At 42.9% G+C, this 22,857-nt stretch overlaps 1 pseudogene across 1 annotated transcript in view; it reads left to right on the forward strand.

Annotated features, from left to right (window-relative positions):
- Positions 1 to 22,857, forward strand: part of LOC110497824 (transcription factor IIIB 90 kDa subunit-like) — a 50,516-nt pseudogene that overhangs the window by 13,218 nt on the left and 14,441 nt on the right. The window contains exons 7-15 of the transcript XR_016488961.1: positions 525 to 618; positions 736 to 862; positions 1,012 to 1,048; positions 1,160 to 1,246; positions 1,792 to 2,073; positions 21,262 to 21,323; positions 21,458 to 21,528; positions 21,639 to 21,691; positions 22,172 to 22,278. The product of XR_016488961.1 is annotated as a transcription factor IIIB 90 kDa subunit-like (transcript). The remainder of the gene's footprint in view (positions 1 to 524; positions 619 to 735; positions 863 to 1,011; positions 1,049 to 1,159; positions 1,247 to 1,791; positions 2,074 to 21,261; positions 21,324 to 21,457; positions 21,529 to 21,638; positions 21,692 to 22,171; positions 22,279 to 22,857) is intronic.

Consider the following 22,857-nt stretch of genomic DNA (forward strand, 5'->3'; position numbering starts at 1 on the left):
TTGCTGGCAAGACATCTTGAAACTGAAGAGCCAACTTCCCCGGGCATGTGGACATTTACGCTCCTATTTTCACTTTTCTCCCTTTCTCTCCTCTGCAGCTGCAATATCTGAATAATTAATTGCTTATCATTAATCATTGAGAGGATTCGCTTACATGAAGGATGGAAAAGTTTAGATGAGCTTCTTACTCAATAGGAAGTGAATGTGTGAGCGAGACTGTGGGATTGCTAAAAGCCAGCTACTAGAACGTCAGATGATTCAAACTGCTTGTGTAAAAACGGAATCGTACATCCGTCTTTAAACAGACATTGCGTTTTGTAACTGACTCTATGCACAGTAGCATGGGTTACTGTAAAACTGAATTGATGATTTATCTAATGACTTAGATTATCATTAATAGGGTATTATGACGTTATTACATGAATATTACACAACATTTGGTGAGTACATTTGTAAATATAAGTGTTGGCAAGGTGTGTGGGATGGATAGTGTGTTTCACCTGTGCGTTTGTTTGTGTTCTCAGCCCTGTTGGTCGCTGCTCGCATGCACAAGTTCCGCCGTACCATCAAAGAAATCATCAGTGTAGTGAAGGTGTGTGAGGCCACACTAAGAAAGAGGTGAGAGCTGTTTGAGAAGCACATTACTGCATCCTCCAAAGGAAATCTGATTAGCCTTGCGTGTTCTCACTAATCTCTATGAGGAGTACACTAACACTATTATTTTTCATGGTTCAGGTTGAATGAGTTTGAGGACATGCCCAACAGTCAGCTGACCATTGAGGAGTTCATAAAAGTGGATCTCGACCAGGAATGTGACCCGCCCTCTTTCATCGCTGGCCAGAGGAATAAAAGAATGAAGCTGGTGAGGAGGAACTGCCGAGAGGATACACTGTACCGCCCTTGTTTATTTATCTTGTCCCGTGTTTTAACCTTTGTTTTGTCCCAATGTGGTACGGTTGTCTTTTTTTCATTCACATGCTGCTCTTTTTTTGTGTATTTTTCTTCTTCTAGCTTGAGGAAGAATTGGAGAAGATTGGTGATGTTCAAGGTACCATTATGATCCGTGTCTAGTCAAGTTTGAACTAAACTCTTCATAAAGTTCCAAAGAGTATAAAGTTAGAGTGGAGTCAGCAGAGTTGTTTGGGTTTTATCTCAACAGGCGAGATCCATGAATACCAGGATGAGATTGAGATGGAGCAGAGCCGGCCCAAGTTGAGAATGATGTATGGGTCCTATGCAAAAACCGGTATGGCACAGATGGGTCTTGCTGCGCTCGCCAGCCATGCCAGTCCTCCAGCTAGAACCCCCTGTTGAGGAGGGAATATCTCCGTATTCTGACAGTCTATTGTCGCTAGAGCCTGAAACTTCTCTAAATACACAGAAATTGTTTTTTTAGGTGACCAAATTTGATGTTCACTCAAAGTGCAAATGAGAATGTTATGACACACCTTTGCTGTCTAACTGTAATGGGCTAAACTCTCTAACCATCTGCACCCCTCTAGCTGGTTGTGTTGCATTTTTGTCCACTGCATGGCCTTCAGCAGGGGAGGCCTCTGGCTGTCTGACTGGCAGACCTGTTGCTCCTCTGCCTGGGCTGGGAGTCCAAATTTTAACACACACACTGGGCTTTTATCAACACTAAGAGGGCTGTCATCATGATGATACTTTGACAGCTTAATAGTACCATAGGATTATTGAGGAAATAATTTTCTGCATCATGTCAGATAATTTAGCTGTCAGTTTCATGACGAAACGGAAGTACATGTCTTGTTCTTTTTCTCCCCCTCCTAGATCCCCTGGAAAAAGAGGATGATGATGATGATGAAATATCTCTTCCTGGCTGGCAGGAGAGGGAGGACGAGGAGCTGAAAGCTGTGGCCCAGCACCTCAACAAGGACCTGTGTGACCAGGTTCTCCCTGGAGAGGAAGAGGAAGGGTATGGAGAGAGGCACGAGGAAAGACCTCCACGCAGAGGCCCATCGTTGGTCTCCCTCCTAGGGCCCATGCCCACCGCAGCCAGCCTGGGCCTCCCAGAGTCCATCAGCAAGTCCCCCGAAGAGGAGAAGGAGAACGGTGAGCAAACCTGTCGCTTAAGGCGTCCGCATGCTTCAGTTCGGCTGGCGGCTAGCCGAAGTCGGCTAGGTGAACCGAACAAGTGTGCTCGCATCATAATATATGCACAAACTCTTCCGAACTGTTTCGGCTGGGAAGCATGCCTTTTCTGTAGATGCTTTTTTTTTTTATATATACTGTTTGTTGCATAGGAAATATTCCTTACTGCTACTTTCTCATTTTGATATTCCTCTGTCACTCACTTCACCCTATCTTCCATTTCTAGAAATGTCAAGATGTGGGGGTTTTCATAGGTGTGAGAGATGAGGAGTATGTTGACTCTCTCTGATGTGGTGAAGGGGATTGATTTTCATGGGAGTGGGCATCTGGGGAGTGTAGAGAGAAGGTGAAAGGTGAAGTGTTAGTCGAAGGAGGGGATGGGTTAGTGTGCGGCCACTAAGACAGAAACGTCATCTTGACCTTCTATTGTCAGAAGAATGGATTATAAGATGGGGTTAGTTTTAAAAGACGCACAATTCCATTATCAAAATCGTCTTAAAACAAATTCTTTCAAATTAACGGATCAAAAGGTTTTATTGACTGACGTTAGTTTGTTGTTGTACATTTGTCATGTGGATCTCATCCTCCATGTCCGGAATGGGAAAAATCAGTATTAGCCTACATTTTAACTCGTTTTTATGTTAGGCTTTTAATATGCTTCTCTTTTAACATGTGGCTGATCTCGTAGTGAGAGGATGATTAAAGGAAACCAGTGTTGGTGTGTGTGTGTGCCTCTTGTTTTCATTTGGAGCTGTATCGCTTGAAGATGGCAGGCTGCCAGAGGTCTCTCAGGCCTGGCTAATTGTGGTGGGATTGGGAGGGGCAGAGGTTCAAGGGCTCCCCAGCTCAATCTTTAAAGCATTTAGTGGACGGAGTAGTACCTTGTCATTAGTGTGGTGTCTTTCATCCCCTGTGTGTGTGTGTGTTCTGTTCTGTTTTCGTGCACTGTTGGTTTGGGCACTACTTAAGGGGGGAGGGGGTCCTTTGAGAGCCTGTTCGTGCGTTTAAGACACTAAAGATTGTTTTAGTCCACTCAATCTGTCATCCATCCGTCAAGCCTGTATTGAAAGGTGGAAACCAGAGGCATGGCTAGAAAGATTGTTACAATTTGAAGTGTTCCTCTAGTCTAGATTCCTTAGTCTCTACACTTACACTTTACACTTGAGTCAGGAGAGAGCAGCCAGTCTTGGCGAAGATTTGTGACTCGGCAGCCTGATGTCTATATCAGAGGTAGCAACACAGGTCTCAGAGTGGTGGGGAGATTTTTTTTATCCTGATGGTAACCAGTTAAAATTATGGAACCTAAGTTGTAGAAGAGACATTGAGGGTTGCCCTATTGCCTGGTGCAAACTGAACTGAGCAGTCGGGCAACTTGAGCCCGCTCTAAAGTTTCCCCTGGTGATATTGTTTTCTGGTTACTGTTATTCCCATTTTTAAAGTGAAAGGTGGACAATTTATGACAACTGGGCAAGTTGACCCTTTTCTGTGGTTACCCCATTAAGGCAGGTGATTAAAATAAATGTTATACCTGAAATCAATAAAACTGCAAAGAATTCCAGTGCTCACCAATTGCGTTTGCTGACCAAGATTACTTAGCACCTCTGAACGTAATTTGTGGACCGAGTGCGTACCGATTTTAGAATCATGTGAAAAATGTTGGTGGTCAGATGTCACATTTGGTGCTACAGTGCCTTGTGAAAGTATTCGGCCCCCTTGAACTTTGCGACCTTTTGCCACATTTCAGGCTTCAAACATAAAGATATAAAACTGTATTTTTTTGTGAAGAATCAACAACAAGTGGGACACAATCATGAAGTGGAACGACATTTATTGGATATTTCAAACTTTTTTAACAAATCAAAAACTGAAAAATTGGGCGTGCAAAATTATTCAGCCCCTTTACTTTCAGTGCAGCAAACTCTCTCCAGAAGTTCAGTGAGGATCTCTGAATGATCCAATGTTGACCTAAATGACTAATGATGATAAATACAATCCACCTGTGTGTAATCAAGTCTCCGTATAAATGTACCTGCACTGTGATAGTCTCAGAGGTCCGTTAAAAGCGCAGAGAGCATCATGAAGAACAAGGAACACACCAGGCAGGTCCGAGATACTGTTGTGAAGAAGTTTAAAGCCGGATTTGGATACAAAAAGATTTCCCAAGCTTTAAACATCCCAAGGAGCACTGTGCAAGCGATAATATTGAAATGGAAGGAGTATCAGACCACTGCAAATCTACCAAGACCTGGCCGTCCCTCTAAACTTTCAGCTCATACAAGGAGAAGACTGATCAGAGATGCAGCCAAGAGGCCCATGATCACTCTGGATGAACTGCAGAGATCTACAGCTGAGGTGGGAGACTCTGTCCATAGGACAACAATCAGTCGTATATTGCACAAATCTGGCCTTTATGGAAGAGTGGCAAGAAGAAAGCCATTTCTTAAAGATATCCATAAAAAGTGTTGTTTAAAGTTTGCCACAAGCCACCTGGGAGACACACCAAACATGTGGAAGAAGGTGCTCTGGTCAGATGAAACCAAAATTGAACTTTTTGGCAACAATGCAAAACGTTATGTTTGGCGTAAAAGCAACACAGCTCATCACCCTGAACACACCATCCCCACTGTCAAACATGGTGGTGGCAGCATCATGGTTTGGGCCTGCTTTTCTTCAGCAGGGACAGGGAAGATGGTTAAAATTGATGGGAAGATGGATGGAGCCAAATACAGGACCATTCTGGAAGAAAACCTGATGGAGTCTGCAAAAGACCTGAGACTGGGACGGAGATTTGTCTTCCAACAAGACAATGATCCAAAAACATTAAGCAAAATCTACAATGGAATGGTTCAAAAATAAACATATCCAGGTGTTAGAATGGCCAAGTCAAAGTCCAGACCTGAATCCAATCGAGAATCTGTGGAAAGAACTGAAAACTGCTGTTCACAAATGCTCTCCATCCAACCTCACTGAGCTCGAGCTGTTTTGCAAGGAGGAATGGGAAAAAATGTCAGTCTCTCGATGTGCAAAACTGATAGAGACATACCCCAAGTGACTTACAGATGTAATCGCAGCAAAAGGTGGCGCTACAAAGTATTAACTTAAGGGGGCTGAATAATTTTGCACGCCCAATTTTTCAGTTTTTGATTTGTTAAAAAAGTTTGAAATATCCAATAAATGTCGTTCCACTTCATGATTGTGTCCCACTTGTTGTTGATTCTTCACAAAAAAAAAAAGTTTTATATCTTTATGTTTGAAGCCTGAAATGTGGCAAAAGGTCGCAAAGTTCAAGGGGGCCGAATACTTTCGCAAGGCACTGTATGTGTGCGAGTCTTAATAAAGTCCTACCCTGGGGTGTCGCTAAGTCTTTTACCTACTACACCGAAAGCCTAAGTTTGCTCAGGACGAGCAGCTTGCAAGCCACTATCCTATTGCGCTTGAGCTGTGATTCAATATTTAAAATAGAACCAAAGCGTAATTCCTCCCTGTTGTGTAATTAAGTGACCGATAAGTTGTGGCATTTCTGCGTGTAAACAACTTGTCACATTTTTGGGCAAGTAACCATAATTTTGGGCAGCCAAAAAATACTGCTGACTTGCCTGATGGTCAAGTGCTTTTCAGACCTTAATGTCAATCCCTGTGTAGGGTATGACAGTGCTTAATCACAGGGTTCGCTCAAGGTGCTAGAAGTGCTTGAAGTACTTGAATTTGGAGCCCCTGAAAATAATTTCCTCAATTTGGTGTTTGAAAACTCATTGCAATTATTGTATCTTCTACTCCAATTATAATTATCTGTGATTTTAATTCGTGATCAGTTTTTGTGTGAGATGTTGCCGCTTTCATTTGTTTCCTGCTGTTTCAGTTGACAGGTGTTTTTTTTGCGTGAAAACCAAATGCAGCTATTATGAGGATGACAACATTGAATGTTGGTTTCAACTTGGCTTTCCGTACAAAACCTTCCTTTACAACATGAACCTCTTTTTTTGGTCATTTTGTTGTTCTAAAAACATGATACAATAACCCTTCATGTGAAATGGTGAGATGAATGCTACTGCTACATGGACATACAGCGCATTCGGAAAGTATTCAAAAAGAAAGTATTCCCCTTCACTTTTCCACATTGTTACATTACAGCCTAATTCTAAAATTGATTAAATATATCCCCCCCACATCAATCTACACACAATACCCCATAATGACAAAGCAAAAACTGTTATTTTGAAATGTTAGAAAATGTATACAAAAAAATATCACATACATAAGTATTCAGACAGTCCTTTTTGAAGCACATTTTGCAGAGATTACAGCCTTGAGACTTCTTGGGTATGATGCTACGAGCTTGGTACAGCTGTATTTGGGGAGTTTCTCCCATTCTTTGCAGATCCTCTCAAGCTCTGTCAGGTTGGATGAGGAGCCTCGCTGCACAGCTATTTTCAGGTCTCTCCAGAGATGTTCGATCGAGTTCAAGTCCGGGCTCTGGCTGGGCCACTCAAGGACATTCAGAGACTTGCCCAGAAGCCACTCATGCGTTGTCTTGGCTGTGTGGTTAGGGTTGTTGTCCTGTTGGAAGGTGAACCTTGGCCCCAGTCTGAGGTCCTGAGCGCTCCGGATCAGGTTTTCATCAAGGATCTCTCTGTACTTTTCTCCGTTCAACTTTCCATCGATCCCAGTCCCTGCTGCTGAAAAACATCCCCACAACATGATGCTGCCACTACCATGCTTCACCGTAGGGATGGTGCCAGGTTTCCTCCAGATCTGACACATAGTATTCAGGCCAAATAGTTCAATATTGGTTTCATCAGACCAGAGAATTTTGTTTCTCATGGTTTGAGAGGCCTTTAGTTGCCTTTTGGCAAACTCCAAGCAGGCTATTGTGCCTTTTACAGAGGAGTGGCTTCCGTCTGGCCGCTCTACAATAACGTTGTTATTGGTGGAATGCTGCAGAGATGGTTGTCCTTCTGGAAGGTTCTTCCATCTCCACCGAGAAACTCTGGAACTCTGTCAGTGACCATCGGGTTCTTGGTCACCTCCCTGACCAAGGCCCTTCTCCCCCGATTGCTCAGTTTGGCCGGGCGTCCAGCTCTAGGAAGGCTTTGTTTTTGCTTTGACATGCACTGTCAACTGTGGGACCTTATACAGACAAGTGTGTGCCTTTCCAAATCATGTCCAATCAATTGAATTTACCACAGGTGGACTCCAAGTTGTAGAAACATCTCAAGGATGATCAATGGAAACAGGATGCACCTGAGCTCAATTTCAAGTCTCATAGCAAAGGGTCTGAATACGAATGTACATAAGGTATTTCTGTTATTTTAAAACCTGTTTTCGCTTTGTCATTATGGGATTGTGTGTGTGTGTGTGTGTGTGTGTGTAGTTTGAGGGGGGAAAATAAATGAATCAATTTTAGAATAAGGCTGTAACGTAACAAAATGTGGAAAAAGTGAAGCGGCCTGAATACTTTCCGAATGCACTGTATATGCTGTGTGTGCTTGCATCGGCCACATCTACAGGTAGGAAAATCACCAATCATGAATCCAATCTATTTACTCATGAAATGTCCACATTATTCTGACATTTTAGAATGTAATGATAATTTAAATTCCAACTTGCCAATGTCTGTACGAACCCTGAATTAGTTGTAAAATGGCTTTAATATGGGCTATGATGATGGGATCAGAGTGTTTCTAACCAGGTCACATAGTTTAAAAAAATCCTGGACCAAAGGAGGATGAAACCCCTGTCAAACTGCAGCAGCCTTGTACTTATGAATTCTATTTAAAACTAGACTAACTGAGGGGATTCCGTTACAGAGACAACTAGGTCGTTCCACAAATGAGTGCCTTTTGCGTCCCTTTGATATTTTAAGTAGAGATTGTGCACAACTATTGAAAAGCCGATATATTAAATTAAGTGCACTTTTAATATAGACCACATGGAAAGAGCAGTAAATCACTTTTTTTTATTTTTTTTTCATGAATAAAGACTGCGTTTAACCTGCCTAAACCCCAACATTTCTCCATGTTTACACCATCACAGTCATTTCTGGCGATTTTATTTATTTGATGGAGAACAAATATTCTAATTTTAAGGTCAATACTGTTACATGAACTGAACTCTCGTTTTAATATGGTGAAACTATTCCTTAAAAAAAAAAATCAAAAGAAACATTAAACATCTTATAGTCAAGTCCTAGTGTAAAAGGCAGGTGAGCTTGTTTTACTCTTCTTTTTGTTGCCATTTTCTGGTGTTTTATTTTGGAAACCTGAGTGGGTTGAACATAACACGTGTCAACCCCATCTTGAGATGGGAAAACAACATGTTTTATTAAGATGAACATGTTTGCTTTTTATGACCATGTTAAAATTGGGTGAAACAAAATGTTAATCAAAAAGCACCCAATTTGGTGGAATGACCCAACTGCGACTTGAAAATATAATTATCATGGCTGAGCTTGCTTTATGTAGGGTTGCATCATGTAGACCTATGCATCTGTAATTAAAAAGTTAACACAGTCTAGCCTATTGGATTGAAAATACCTAGGTAGCCTAGCAAACCTAAGTTTGAATATTAACCAAATTTGATCACATTCACATTTTCTCAACACAAATGAATTGGCTTAGGTTAGAAATGCCTAACGTTACCGCTTAATTTCCACTGGCCAGATGGGACAGTGCACATACTGTAGGGAGGCTACAGTTCAGCAGACTGAAAAAAACCCTCTACTTCTATTCGAAGTGAAAATGATGAATCGGACACCTTATCGATCGCAACAGCTCATGGTCCTCCTGGAATCAGAAGTTTATTTTGGATTCAACCGAGGAACATAGTTAGAGAAAGGCTGATGAATGTCTTGCACGAGCTGTGTATGCAACTGGTTCACCTCTGATGCTCACAGGCAATGTGTATTGGAAGAGATTTCTGAATGTTCTTTGCCCAGCTTACACCCCTCCAACCAGACATGCTTTATCTACTCATTTGCTGGATGCAGAGTTCAAGTGAAGGTCAAGCAAATCATAGCGAAAGCAGACTGTATTGCAATCATCTTTGATGGGTGGTCGAATGTTCGTGGGCAAGGAATAATTAACTACATCATCTCCACTCCTCAACCAGTATTCTACAAGAGCACAGGCAAGGGACAACAGACACACCGGTTTCTACATTACAGATGAGCTGAAGACAGTCATCAATGACCTTGGACCACCTCAGTCTGATGTTCAAGAGGTGGACATTGAGGAGGTCCAGGGAGAAGACATGGAAGCCTGAGAGGAAGACAACCAAAGCATTAGTTTCTAGACTATCATTTTACAGATGTATGTTGAAAATGTTTTTGGGCAATGCGATGGCTCATTGGGGATCATTCAATATTCCCTTTTGTTGTTCAGTGAAATCACCCCATGTGAAGAGTCAACTCATTCATTTAAATTTCAGCTCATAACTAAATTGTTTTATTTCTATTGGAAGGATTTAATAATTTGCAATTATGTCTACTTATGATAAAGTAAAACGTTTATCTTTCTGTCCTCATATGATGTGGTAAAAACAGTTGAAGTCGGAAGTTTACATACACCTTAGCCAAGTACATTTAAACTTAGTTTTTCACAATTCCTGACATTTAATCCTAGTAAAAATTCCTTGTTTTAGGTCAGTTAGGATCACCACTTTATTTTAAGAATGTGAAATGTCAGAATAAAAGTGATTTATTTCAGCTTTTATTTCTTTCATCACATTCCCATTGGGTCAGAAGTTTACATACACTCAATTAGTATTTGGTAGCATTGCCTTTAAATTGTTTAACTTGGGTAAAACATTTCGGGTAGCCTTCCAGAAGCTTCCCACAATAAGTTGGATTAATTTTGGCCCATTCCTCCTGACAGACCTGGTGTAACTGAGTCAGGTTTGTAGGCCTCCTTGCTCCCACAGGCTTTTTCTGTTCTGCCCACAAATGTTCTATAAGGTTAAAGTTAGGGCTTTGTGATGGCCACTCCAATACCTTGACTTTGTTGTCCTTAAGCCATTTTGCAACAACTTTGGAAGCATGCTTGGGGTCATTGTCCATTTGGAAGACCCATTTGCGACCAAGCTTTAACATCTTGACTGATGTCTTGAGCTGTTGCTTCAAAATAGCCACATAATTTTCTTGCCTCATGATGCCATCTATTTTGTGAAGTGCACCAGTCCCTCCTGCAGCAAAGCACCCCCACAACATGATGCTGCCACCCCCGTGCTTCATGGTTGGGATGGTGTTCTTCGGCTTGCAAGCCTTCCCCTTTTTCCTCCAAACATAACGATGGTCATTATGGCCAAACTGTTCTATTTTTATTTCATCAGACCAGAGGACATTTCTCCAAAAAGTACCATCTTTGTCCCCATGTGCAGTTGCAAACCGTAGTCTGGCTTTTTTTATGGCTGTTTTGGAGCAGTGGCTTCTTCCTTGCTGTCGATTTATATAACTAATTTTACTGTAGATATAGATACTTCTGTACCTGTTTCCTCCAGTATCTTCACAAGGTCCTTTGCTGTTGTTCTGGGATTGATTTGCACTTTTCGCACCAAAGTACATTCATCTCTAGGAGAAAAAAACGTGTCTCCTTCCTGAGCGGTATGACGACTGTGTGGTCCCATGGTGTTTATACTTGCATACTATTGTTTGTACAGATGAACGTGGTACCTTCAGGCGTTTGGAAATTGCTCCCAAGGATGAACCCGACTTCTGGAGGTCTACAAAAATATATATATATATTGGCTGATTTCTTTTGATTTTTCCCATGATGTCAAGCAAAGAGGCACTGAGTTTGAAGGTAGGCCTTGAAATACATCTACAGGTACACCTCCAATTTGACTCAAATTATGTCAATTAGCCTATCAGAAGCTTCTAAAGCCATGACATAATTTTCTGGATTTTTCAAGCTCTTTAAAGGCACAGTCAACTTAGTGTATGTAAACTTCTGGCCCACTGGAATTGTGATGCAGTGAAATAAGCTGTCTGTAAACAATTGTTGGAAAGATTACTTGTGTCATGCACAAAGTAGATGTCCTAACCGACTTGCCAAAACTATAGTTTGTTAACAAGAAATTTGTGGATTGGTTGAAAAACGAGTTTTAATGACTCCAACCTAAGTGTATGTGAAATTCCAATGTGTATATCCAATGCAAAAAACATCTACATTTTAAATGGTATAAATATGAATTTGCATATATTCCCACAGTTTCCACCTCTGAATATTCCTCAAAATGTGCAACCCTACACACACACAACCTGCAGCACTCTGATGGGAAGGACAAATAGGCTACTAATTGTGCGTGAGTTGATGAATCATTAGGTAATGAAGCTAGGTTTCGAAGCTTCTGCGTCTATATTTTTATTAAACCAAAACTGCCCCAACTGACTGAGGCGGCAGGTAGCCAAGTGGTTATTTAATTTTTTATTTTACTAGGCAAGTCGGTTAAGAACAAATTTTTATTTTCAATGACAGCCTAGGAACAGTGGATCTACTGCCTTGTTCAGGGGCAGAACGACAGATTTTTACCTTGTCAGCTCGGGGATTCAATCTTGCAACCTTTCTGTTACAAGTCTAACGCTCTAACCATTAGGCTAAACTCAGCAAAAAAATAAACGTCCCTTTTTCAGGACCCTGTCTTTCAAAGATAATTTTAAAAAATCCATAACTTCACAGGTCTTCATTGTAAAGGCTTTAAACACTGTTTCCCATGCATGTTCATTTAACCATAAACAATTAATGAACATGCACCTGTGGAATGGCCGTTAAGACACTAACAGCTTACAGACGGTAGGCAATTAAGGTCACAGTTATGTAAACTAAGAGGAAACTTATAGGACACTAAAGAGGCCTTTCTACTGACTCTGAAAAACACCAAAAGATATATGCCCAGGGTCCCTGCTCATGTGCGTGAACGTGCCTTAGGCATGCTGCAAGGAGGCATGAGGTCTGCGGATGTGGCCAGGGCAATAAATTGCTATGTCCATACTGTGAGACGCCTAAGATAGCGCTACAGGGAGACGGGACGGACAGCTGATCGTCCTCGCAGTGGCAGACCACGTGTAACAACACCTGCACAGGATCGGTACATCCGAACGTCACACCTGCGGGGCAGGTACAGGATGGCAACAACTGCCCGAGTTACACCAGGAACGCACAATCCCTCCATCAGTGCTCAGACTGTCCGCAATAGGCTGAGAGAGGCTGGACTGAGGGTTTGTAGGCCTGTTGTAAGGCAGGTCCTCACCAGACATCACCGGCAACAACGTCACCGATGTGCACAAACCCACTGTCGCTGGACCAGACAGGACTGGCTAAAAGTGCTCTTCACTGACGAGTCACGGTTTTGTCTCACCAGGGGTGATGGTCGGATTAGCGTTTATTGTCGAAGGAATGAGCGTTACGTCAAGGCCTGTACTCTGAAGCGGGATCGATTTGGAGGTGGAGGGTCTGTCATGGTCTGGGGCGGTGTGTCACAGCATCATTGGACTGAGCTTGTTGTCATTGCAGGCAATCTCAACACTGTGCGTTACAGGGAAGACATCCTCCTCCCTCATGTGGTACCCTTCCTGCAGGCTCATCCTGACATGACCCTCCAGAATGACAATGCCACCCGCCATACTGCTCGTTCTGTGCGTGATTTCCTGCAAGACCGGAATGTCAGTGTTCTGCCATGGCCAGCGAAGAGCCCGGATCTCAATCCAATTGAGCACGCCTGGGAACTGTTGGATTGAAGGGTGAGGGCTGAGGAACTTGCAGGTGCCTTGTTGGAAGAGTGGGGTAACATCTCACAGCAAGAACTGGCAAATCTGGTACAGTCCATGAGGAGGAGATGCACTGCAGTACTTAATGCAGCTGGTGGCCACACCAGATACTGACTAACTTTTGATTTTGACCCCACCCCCCTTTGTTCAGGGACACATTATTCCATTTGTGTTAGTCACATGTCTGTGGAACTTGTTCAGTTTGTCTCAGTTACTTAATCTTATGTTCATACAAATATTTACACGTTAAGTTTGCTGAAAATAAACGCAGTTGACAGTGAGAGGATGTTTCATTTTTGCTGAGTTTAAAAGGTTGCTAGATCTAGTCCCCGAGCTGACATGGTAAAAATCTGTTGTTCTGCCCCTGAATAAGGCAGTTAACCCACTTGTTCCTAGGCCGTCATTGTAAATAAGAATTTATTTTTCACTGACTTGCCTAGTTAAAAAAAAGGTTGAATAATAATAATAATTATTATTATTATTTTAACTGAAAAGTGCTGTGGCAAATGCCTGCTCGCCACACGTTTGCCGGCGGCCCTGGTCTACATAGTTTTGTCTTAAGGGAGCACTGTCCTGTACCATTTAGAGCAGGCATTGATTGAAGTGCTTTCATCCAGGCACTTAATCCAATCGATGACTTTTGGCTGACCTTAACTGCCTCACTGAGCAAAGTCAACCTCTGGCACTTTTTAAACGGCTCTGCTTTTATGGGCTGGGAATGTCAGCTCTCCGCAAGGGCTGTTTTAAAAGTGTTGGCTTCTGAATGTAGGTGACTCTAGCTAGGGTTGCAAAGGGAGGGTATACAGTATTACTGGTGACTTTCTATATTTTACCAGTTAACTATCAGAACTTGAATACCATTGGTGTTTTAATATGAGGGTTTCAGCATGATTTTGTATTTAAAAAAAAAACTTTTAGAAAGTGTTCTATGTCAATATGTCTCTTTTGGCACAACTAGTGGCAGTTGTGAAAAAAGTAGTTGGAAAAGTACGTTTCTGACATGCTATTGTTGATTTAGATGCTTTTTTTTCATTAATTAGGCTATTTCCTCTTGAACCATATGACCTATCCACTGCAAACTCATGGACAATATGGACACAGATATAAAACGTTAGCCTGCCTTCCTTTCCGTTTTCTCTCTGTTTCACCTCTATTCTCTGAACATTCTGGTAACTTTGGTAAATTACCGGTAGTTTTGCAATTCTAATCTCAGCACTTTAATTTCAGTTGTTGATTGCCCAGAAACCAAACTCACGCCTCGTTTTCCCCACATCTGTCAGGTGTTGATAACCATTAGTCACCCAAAGACTGAAGTTGTGCATTGCTGCCAGTGCTTAAAGCCATTTGTAAATAGACTCACCCAAGCAGAAATCCTGCCTCTTCAATTCTAAGACTACAACTACTACTCTGGACACTTATAGCTAAACCTACCAATTTATAACGACCTGTGTGTGAGAATGTCTTACAGCAGATCTAACTGAGCAATGATGGGAACACCGTTTATTCATTTTGGCTGTTAAAATATATATTTAGAAGCTATTAAAGGTGGAATAGAATCAAATGTTTAGTGCATCCGCAGCACCACACTCTATCCATGTGACCAACCTACCCGAGCTAGCCTTAAAAAAAATGTAGTCCATTGTAAACACCCCAGCTTTTCTATCCTCCTTCCATTTAACAAAAAGGCAATCATAGAGAGGTCAGACGGAGCTAACCTCCACCCACACATACACACACCCATCCTCCGTTTAGTCATTACACTCTGTCTCTGACAGCTATGGATGCCTCAATTCCACAGTGAGGAGGCGGGATGTGGGGTGTTTACAATGCTTGGGGGTGGTACAGTAGAACTGGGGCCAGCTTGACAGATGGCTGGATGGCCAGCCACTCTGAGAATGGTGTGGTGGGATGATGACTGATGACAACACAGAGATATACTAAAATGTGGAAGAAATAAAAACATTCTAGTATTTATTTTAAGCCTCTGTCTCTACAGGCCTACTATACTTTTTCAGCAAGTCTCACAAAGCCCTTTTTTGAATGTGAAACCAGGCTGAAATATGTGTGTTTTCTGAAGAGCTGTAGTAGTATTTCCTAGGCTTGGTGAGATGCTGCATCATAGTCTGTGACATGTCATCTGATAGAGTCCTGACTAGACATGATCCGTCTCCCTGGCCTGGGGAGGGAAGGGAAACGGTGTGTCTGCAGCTCCCAACCTGAGTGGAGATGACGGCAGCCGTTTACCATGCGGCCTCAGGCTGTTATATCACGCATGCCACACACACACAAGGCACCAGATTGATGGTTTTCAGGACATTCACCACAGAATGTCCTTGATGCAGTATAGGGTCAGAAGTAGGACAGTCCCCAACAACAACAACAATATTAGTAACATTTTTAAACGTGTATTTTTCCATATATAAAGACTACTATACTGAATAAAACTACTATGCTGAGCTTGTCTGATGCTTTAAGCACTGCAATTAAAAATGAAGACTCACATGTTACTAAAGAGGTAGCCAGATATCAGTATAGCCTAACCAGAAGGGGAATTATACCTGTTCCCGTCCCCCTGACCCTCCTCCTCTAGCTGTTTTCCGTTAAGCTCCTGAATTTGCCTGTAACCGGCTACACCAGTCGTCGGCAACCTTTTCCATGTGGAGTGCCAAGTTATTGTATAATTTCTATTGATCTGCATGCTAGTTATGATTTTCATAAGCACATTTTTGTGGAACAGTTTAATTTGGAAGTCTTCATCTCAAAGTCAATGTCATGTGGTTAATCAAAATGATATCTAAATGAAAATGGTACAGATCTAAAATGTTACTTATATTACCATTATGTGAAAATAGCTGACATAAAGCCAACAAATAAATACATTGCAGCCTGCAGGTAGAAAATATCCGGATAAAAAAAATAAGTATCCTTTAAATCACATTGGCTACGCATGGCCTGTCTGCAAGGAAGCCTTTGAAACGGTATTTTCATCAAATTGATTCTTATCAGAAAAAGATAACCACACAGAATTCAGATTTGTTAAAGGCTTGGGAAGGATAATGAATTGGGCTGTAATGCCTGGTGGATCCCTGTCTCCCAAGGTTGAGTACTAGAGATGCGCTCAATATGATGAACCAGCACAATGCCCTGCCCCCAGCAGCACTATCTCTCACTAGCTCCCTTTCGATCTCCCTCTGTCTCGATCTCTCTTGCACTCCTTCCCTCTCTGGCTCAGTGCAGGGGCCCAGGCATGAGGAGCAGGTGGCTGAGTGGGAGTAGGGTCTGTCTGGGCTCTGTCAAGGTTAGGGAGGTCACATTTTAATGGGTGCACTTCTCCTCGCCTCAGCCTGGCCTGCCCCTGTCAGTCATGGAGAGTATTACACTTCTTCTTTTTTTTCTCTCTGCTCTTCTTGTTTGACTGTCTTCAGGGCAAAGCTGCCATGTAGTCTATTTGATACGATTGCTGGTTCTGAATGGAAACTTTTGAGAATGATGAGGCTTGTCATGTTCTCAGGTTAAGGGAAAGGCTGTGTTTGATATGCTTGGAGCAGTGTTGTTGGGAACATCAAGGTAGTCTTGAAGTCTAGGTAATAGTGATCCACCGTGAGCAGCACCATGTCACTAGCTGATTCATCCCGAGGATCACACAAACTCTGGAGAGTCTTTTGTTTGTGGAGAGTGGAGAGGGGAGGAGGATGCAGGTGAGAAGGAACGGCAGACACCAGCACCGATGGTCCCTGTCATTTGCTGAACCACACTTTTTTTCCCCCGCTCCTCTGAAGACTGAAATGAAATATGGGCTCAAGGAGATCAATGAACTTCAGCGATGCTCTTCTTCTTTCTCTTTCTCTCCATCTTCAAAAGGCTCTCTCCACCTGCTAGGGTTTGTTCCTGAGGGCATGTTTCTTTTCTTTATTTATATCAGTGAAGCTTTGCGGTGTAGCATCTAATCTGACCACATCACAGGCAGGCCGCCTGAGACCAAGCCGTGCGGGGAATGGGGGTGAGCCATCAGTTAGGCTGCCTGAGACCGAGCCGTGCGGGGGATTGGGGTAGGGGTGAGCACGAGTTAGGTTACCCATATCTGAGGATCTGGACAGAATGGGGTGTTTTTAACTTGCCCACACAATTGATGATCTGACAGTGGTCTATTCCTCCGCTTCCTCCTCCTTGCCTCCCTCTCCTCTGTGGTGGATTGAGAGTGCATTCCAGAGTGCTCCAGGGGGAGGGGAATCTGCTGGAAAATAAATGTTCCCTGGAAAAGGAAAGGCCCAAGAAATCCTGGGGCTCATGGCATTGAAATGCAGGGTGTGCTGTGCCTTGTGCTGGGATCCGGGGGTACTTGAGATTCTGCCAAAACTCCTCAGGCTCCCGTCAGCCAGCCCAGGACTAGGTGCTGGGGAGGGGCAGAGCGAAATTTTAGAGATGGAACAATTCACCGAAATACATCGGTCCCTGTTCAAATGTATAAGATATGGTCTGCGGGACCCCAAACTGATTCAATTGTATTATGCATTGGTCAGAAAATCGATTCAAACGTTATGAATCACCGGTTCACTTTTTCTTTTTTGTTGTTAGTCAAATTACTTTCTTTCTACCTTCTGAAAATAGCTATTTTGTAACAACTGCGTCCTCCAGTGTCGAAGTAAGCATGTAATTGTGTTGACACTCATTATTCTAGAAGTCATTTTGCATGCCTGACAACCTCAGTTTCGCATGCTGGTTTATTCCTAATCTGGCACAGATGTGCGTCACCTTAAGCATTCAAATGTTTGTAGAAATGGCTTGCGCAATATCAGGCTTTATTTGTTGTGTATGTAAATTAGCTATGTTATTTTAATCAAATTCATTGTTAAATTAAAACCCCTTTCTCTCCAATTTTGTAATATCCAAATGGTAGTTAGTCTTGTCCCATCGCTGCAACTCCTGTACGGACTCTGGAGAGGCGATGTTAAAGAGCCATGCGTCCTCTGAAACACGACCCCGCCAAGCTGCTTCTTGACACACTGCTCACTTAACCCGGAAGCCAGCTGCGTCGGAGGAAATACCATACAGCTGGTGACCGAAGTCAGCGCGCATTTGCCTGGCCGCCACAAGGAGTCGCTAGAGCGCGATGGGACAAGGACATCCCAGCCAGCCAAACCCTCCCCTAACCCAGACGACGCTTGGCCAATTGTGCGCAGCCTCATGGGTCTCCTGGTCGCGTTCAGCTCCAACACAGCCCGGGATCGAACCTGGATCTGTAGTGACGCCTCTAGCACTGCAATGCAGTGCCTTAGACTAAGCTAACAAACCACTGTAGCTAGAATTGACATTATAATTAAATTACAATGGATTAGCAAGTTTCCATGAAACAGCTGACAAGTTAGTGCAGTGTAACTGTTGTGCAAGCTAGCGAAAATGCTAACGTTAGCTAGCTAGCTAGCTAGCTAGCTAAACATTTGGCTATTGGCTGGCAGTATGGTATTATGGAGAGTGAATTCAATTGTTTCTAAGGCATCTTTCTAGGTAGTTATCTAGCTTTCGCCATCTGGCTAGTATCAACAAGGGCTTTCTACAAAATAGCAACATTTGAGTTGATGAGTGGCTGACGCCTTCCACGTTTTTCTGTGTGAACACAAAAGAGCTTGACTGCCGACACCGTTCAGAGCTGCTAAGTACGATTCTAGCATGTAAAGATGCAAGGCTATTACACAACACAAAACAATACATTAATGAAAGCTCTTACAATATTAAATTATTACATTTCTCTAAAACACGACCAAGTCAGAACAGTAGGTGAAAATAAGAGGGGAAAAGGGAACAAATGTATTATGGTGAGGTACATGGACTGCTAACAGCTTACTACACAACATACACTTAGTATTACTTTCTTAGCTACAGTATACATATCTCCCTGGCGTATTACATCATTATGCAGCAGCACACAATACAATTTCGGACTCACCTTGTGTTGTCCTCACTTGAACAGGAAGGTGGTGCGGCGGTCCTTGTGGGCAAATTTTATCATCAAACTTGCATCAAAGTCTGGCATTATCTGGATTTATGGTGCTTTCAAGACAACTGGGAATTTGGAGGAAAAAACAAGGTTGAATCATGACATCAGTAATCTTCAGGTCAGAGCTTTTCCCAGTCGGAGATCGTCCCCCCCCCCCGTCCTGTCCCGTCCCGTCCCCCCCCCCCGTCAAAGGACACCAGAAACAAAATAGTAGACCTGGGAAGACTGAATCTGCAATAGGTAAGCAGCTTGGTTTGAAGAAATCAACTGTGGGAGCAATTATTAGGAAATGGAAGACATACAAGACCACTGATAATCTCCCTGGATCTGGGGCTCCACGCAAGATCTCACCCCGTGGGGTCAAAATGATCACAAGAACGGTGAGCAAAAATCCCAGAACCACACGGGGGGACCTAGTGAATGACCTGCAGAGAGCTGGGACCAAAGTAACAAAGCCTACCATCAGTAACACACTACGCCGCCAGGGACTCAAATCCTGCAGTGGCAGACGTATCCCCCTGCTTAAGCCAGTACATGTCCAGGCCCGTCTGAAGTTTGCTAGAGAGCATTTGGATGATCTAGAAGAAGATTGGGAGAATGTCATATGGTCAGATGAAACCAAAATATAACTTTTTGGTAAAAACTAAACTCGTCGTGTTTGGAGGACAAAGAATGCTGAGTTGCATCCAAAGAACACCAAATCTACTGTGAAGCATGGGGGTGGAAACATCATGCTTTGGGGCTGTCTTTCTGCAAAGGGACCAGGACGACTGATCCGTGTAAAGGAAAGAATGAATGGGGCCATGTATCGTGAGATTTTGAGTGAAAACCTCCTTCCATCAGCAAGGGCATTGAAGATGAAACGTGGCTGGGTCTTTCAGCATGACAATGATCTCAAACACACCCCCCGGGCAACGAAGGAGTGGCTTCGTGAGAAGCATTTCAAGGTCCTGGAGTGGCCTAGCCAGTCTCCAGATCTCAACCCCATAGAAAATCTTTGGAAGGAGTTGAAAGTCCGTGTTGCCCAGCAACAGCCCCAAAACATCACTGCTCTAGAGGAGATCTGCATGGAGGAATGGGCCAAAATACCAGCAACAGTGTGTGAAAACCTTGTGAAGACTTACAGAAAACGTTTGACCTCTGTCATTGCCAACAAAGGGTATTTAACAAAGTAATGAGATAAACTTTTGTTATTGACCAAATACTTATTTTCCACCATAATTTGCAAATAAATTCATTAAAAATGAAAAAAAAAATAGATTTTCTGGATTTTTTTTCTAATTTTGTCTGTCGTAGTTGAAGTGTACATATGATGAAAAATACAGGCCTCATATTTTTAAGTGGGAGAACTTGCACAATTGGTGGCTGACTAAATACTTTTTTGCCCCACTGTATCTGTGTAGCTCTTTTGAGAGGCTAGCTGCTACTCAACTGAACTCAACTGGCTGGATTGCTTCTGTAGTATTATTGCAATTCACTATACCCCAACCTTGAAGATGTGTGTGTGTGTGTGGTGTGTGTGTGTGTGTTCTGTGCACCTGTCTCTCCTTAATTAACTGGGAAGGCTGCCTGTGGATGCTTTTGGCACGGCTTTGAAGTGTGAACCCGGGGAAGGAGGGCTCTCTGAACACGTCAAAAGACCGGGAGCTGACAGAAGTTAAACGACTCCCATAAACCTGCAACATATTGCCTCTTAAGACGCGATTCTCCTCTTCCCTTTGACTGGGACTGTGTCTGATGTCTTTAGGCAGGTGACGGAGTCCTACTTTATTGGAAAATGGCTAATCAAGGAGAAGAGTGTGAAAGCTGTTGTATTTATTTTTCCATTCTTTCCGAAGTCAAACCCTCCATCCTTTTTGTCTCCATTATCAAAGGTAATCAAAACTTTTCCTTTGTGGAACTAGTTTTCCCCCCCCCTTCCATCGTTGAAGTGTTGAGTGCGCTGGGATTTGAACGATCTCCTGTCTTGTCTCGGCATAAAGGTGGCTGTTTCTTCTCTGACAACCTGAGTAATCATCAGAGGAAGGAGGGTAAAAATGGAAATGCAGCTCAGGCATCCATTGTCTCACATCAAAATGCAAATTGTTGTTTCAGCAACAAAATAAAGCGTACTGCAATCTTGAAAGCACATCGTAATTGAAAATAAACTCTGTACAGGCAGATCAACTTAAAGCAGAGTTAAGCCTATTAGTTATTGTTATCAGAAGTTGCTGTGCTTATTATTTACTGATACAAATCCAGGCACAATTTTCTTTGCAGAAACACAATTGATGAGTGTTTTGTAAAGTGTTTTCTGTTGCAATTTCTCTCTTTCTCCCAGAGTGAGTTGACTTACCTGAGAACCTACAACAATAATAATGAGGATGATGATGATGAGGTCTAATTTATTTTTCAGATGGGGACACTGAAAATGGAGAGCTCGACCTAAGTGGTATTGATGATGATGAGATTGAGCTGGTATGTACTGCATTTTGACATTTAGAGGGCACCTTCTATTGAAACATCCACTCATTCTGAAATGACAGGATTGCCAGTGAATAAAAACTGGAAATGCATAACTAAGGTAATTTATGTACTTCCCTTCACTGCAGTATCTCCTGAATGACAGAGGTGAAAATCAAGACTGAGCTTTGGATGAAACAGAATGAAGACTACTTGAAAGGTTCAGCCACACCACACTATGTACATGTTGTAATATACTGTTTTGTCTTGACTCTCCTTACTGATAATTACAATCCCAATTTAATCCCCAATCCACATTTATACTTTCAGGAAAGGAAGAGAGGATAGCGAAAGAGAAGGAGCTGGGGATTTACAAGGAGAAGGTAAATCAACAACATCCTGCCAGTCTAAAGAAGCAATGAGCTTGGGATGGCCTGGGTTTGCTAAAGCCCTCTGAGCACTCTCGCTGCCGAACAGACAGACACTAAGCTCTCGTGTGTCAATGTGTGTGCGCATATTTTCCCCTCCAATGGGTTTCTCTCTCATTTCACGTTGGGGTTTGGCAAGGCCCAGGCCCTTTGTTAGGTCCAACATCTGCTCTCTGGTTTTAACTAGCTAGATTAACTGCAGCGCAACATATAGCTAATGAGGTGTGGAGGCTTTGAAAGCACTGATCCAACAACCGTATGCCATGCTGTCCAATGTCACAATCAGCCCCGTCCCATATACTGTAGCATAGCTAGAGCATCCCTTCATTGTGCAAAGTATAGTTAAAACTGTACAATGAGCTAAATAACCAATGTGTCCTAAGTAATTGCAATTGACAAGGTACTGGGTGATTTGAAACCCCATTGTGAGCACAGTCCCCAAAAGGAGCCACCCCTGGAGCCCAGAGGCTGACTGGACAATTCCGCAAACCTACCAATGTCCCTCTGAGACTGGGCACACCACTCAGCACCTTGGGAAAGAGGTAGGTGGAGCAGAACCACAGTGCGACTCAGTATATTTAATAATCCCACTGCTGTTCACTGTCATATATTATTCAGTATCGGCTGAATAAGCTTCAAGACTGAATTACGGCAGCAGTGTAGAATAAAGGGCAGATGACTAGAAATGTGAGTATGAGGCTATCAGGATTACAGTGTTCTGAATGATGCAACAGTACTTTGTCCTTCTCCAAGGCTCCGGTCTGTCACTGGGGGCAACATGCCCACTTCCCGGCCTGTTGAAGCAATGTTGCTGCTGTTCCTAGTAATGATGAGGCTGCACTTTTCCCCTAGCCTAGAATGATCACCAGCAACAGGCAGACAGATGATTCCATTTCCTTTTTTTCCCTGGAAGGCTGTGGACTCTCAGCCTGCCACTCACTCCCGTGGGACTCTACTTCCCTGAGAATTACCTTCTCTCTTTCCCAGGATTTGCTTGAGCTCTCATTTGCTCTCTCTCTTTTCCTCTCCCTCTTTCTCAACACGCACACATTCAGTACGCTATGATCCACTGAGACTTTCTGCTGAAATTAATCTGTTTCTTCAGCTTTGAGAAAAGTCAT

Source organism: Oncorhynchus mykiss, chromosome 19 (genome assembly GCF_057628025.1).
Source record: "Oncorhynchus mykiss isolate SJ-2025 chromosome 19, ASM5762802v1, whole genome shotgun sequence".
Classification (NCBI taxonomy): Eukaryota; Metazoa; Chordata; class Actinopteri; order Salmoniformes; family Salmonidae; genus Oncorhynchus; species Oncorhynchus mykiss.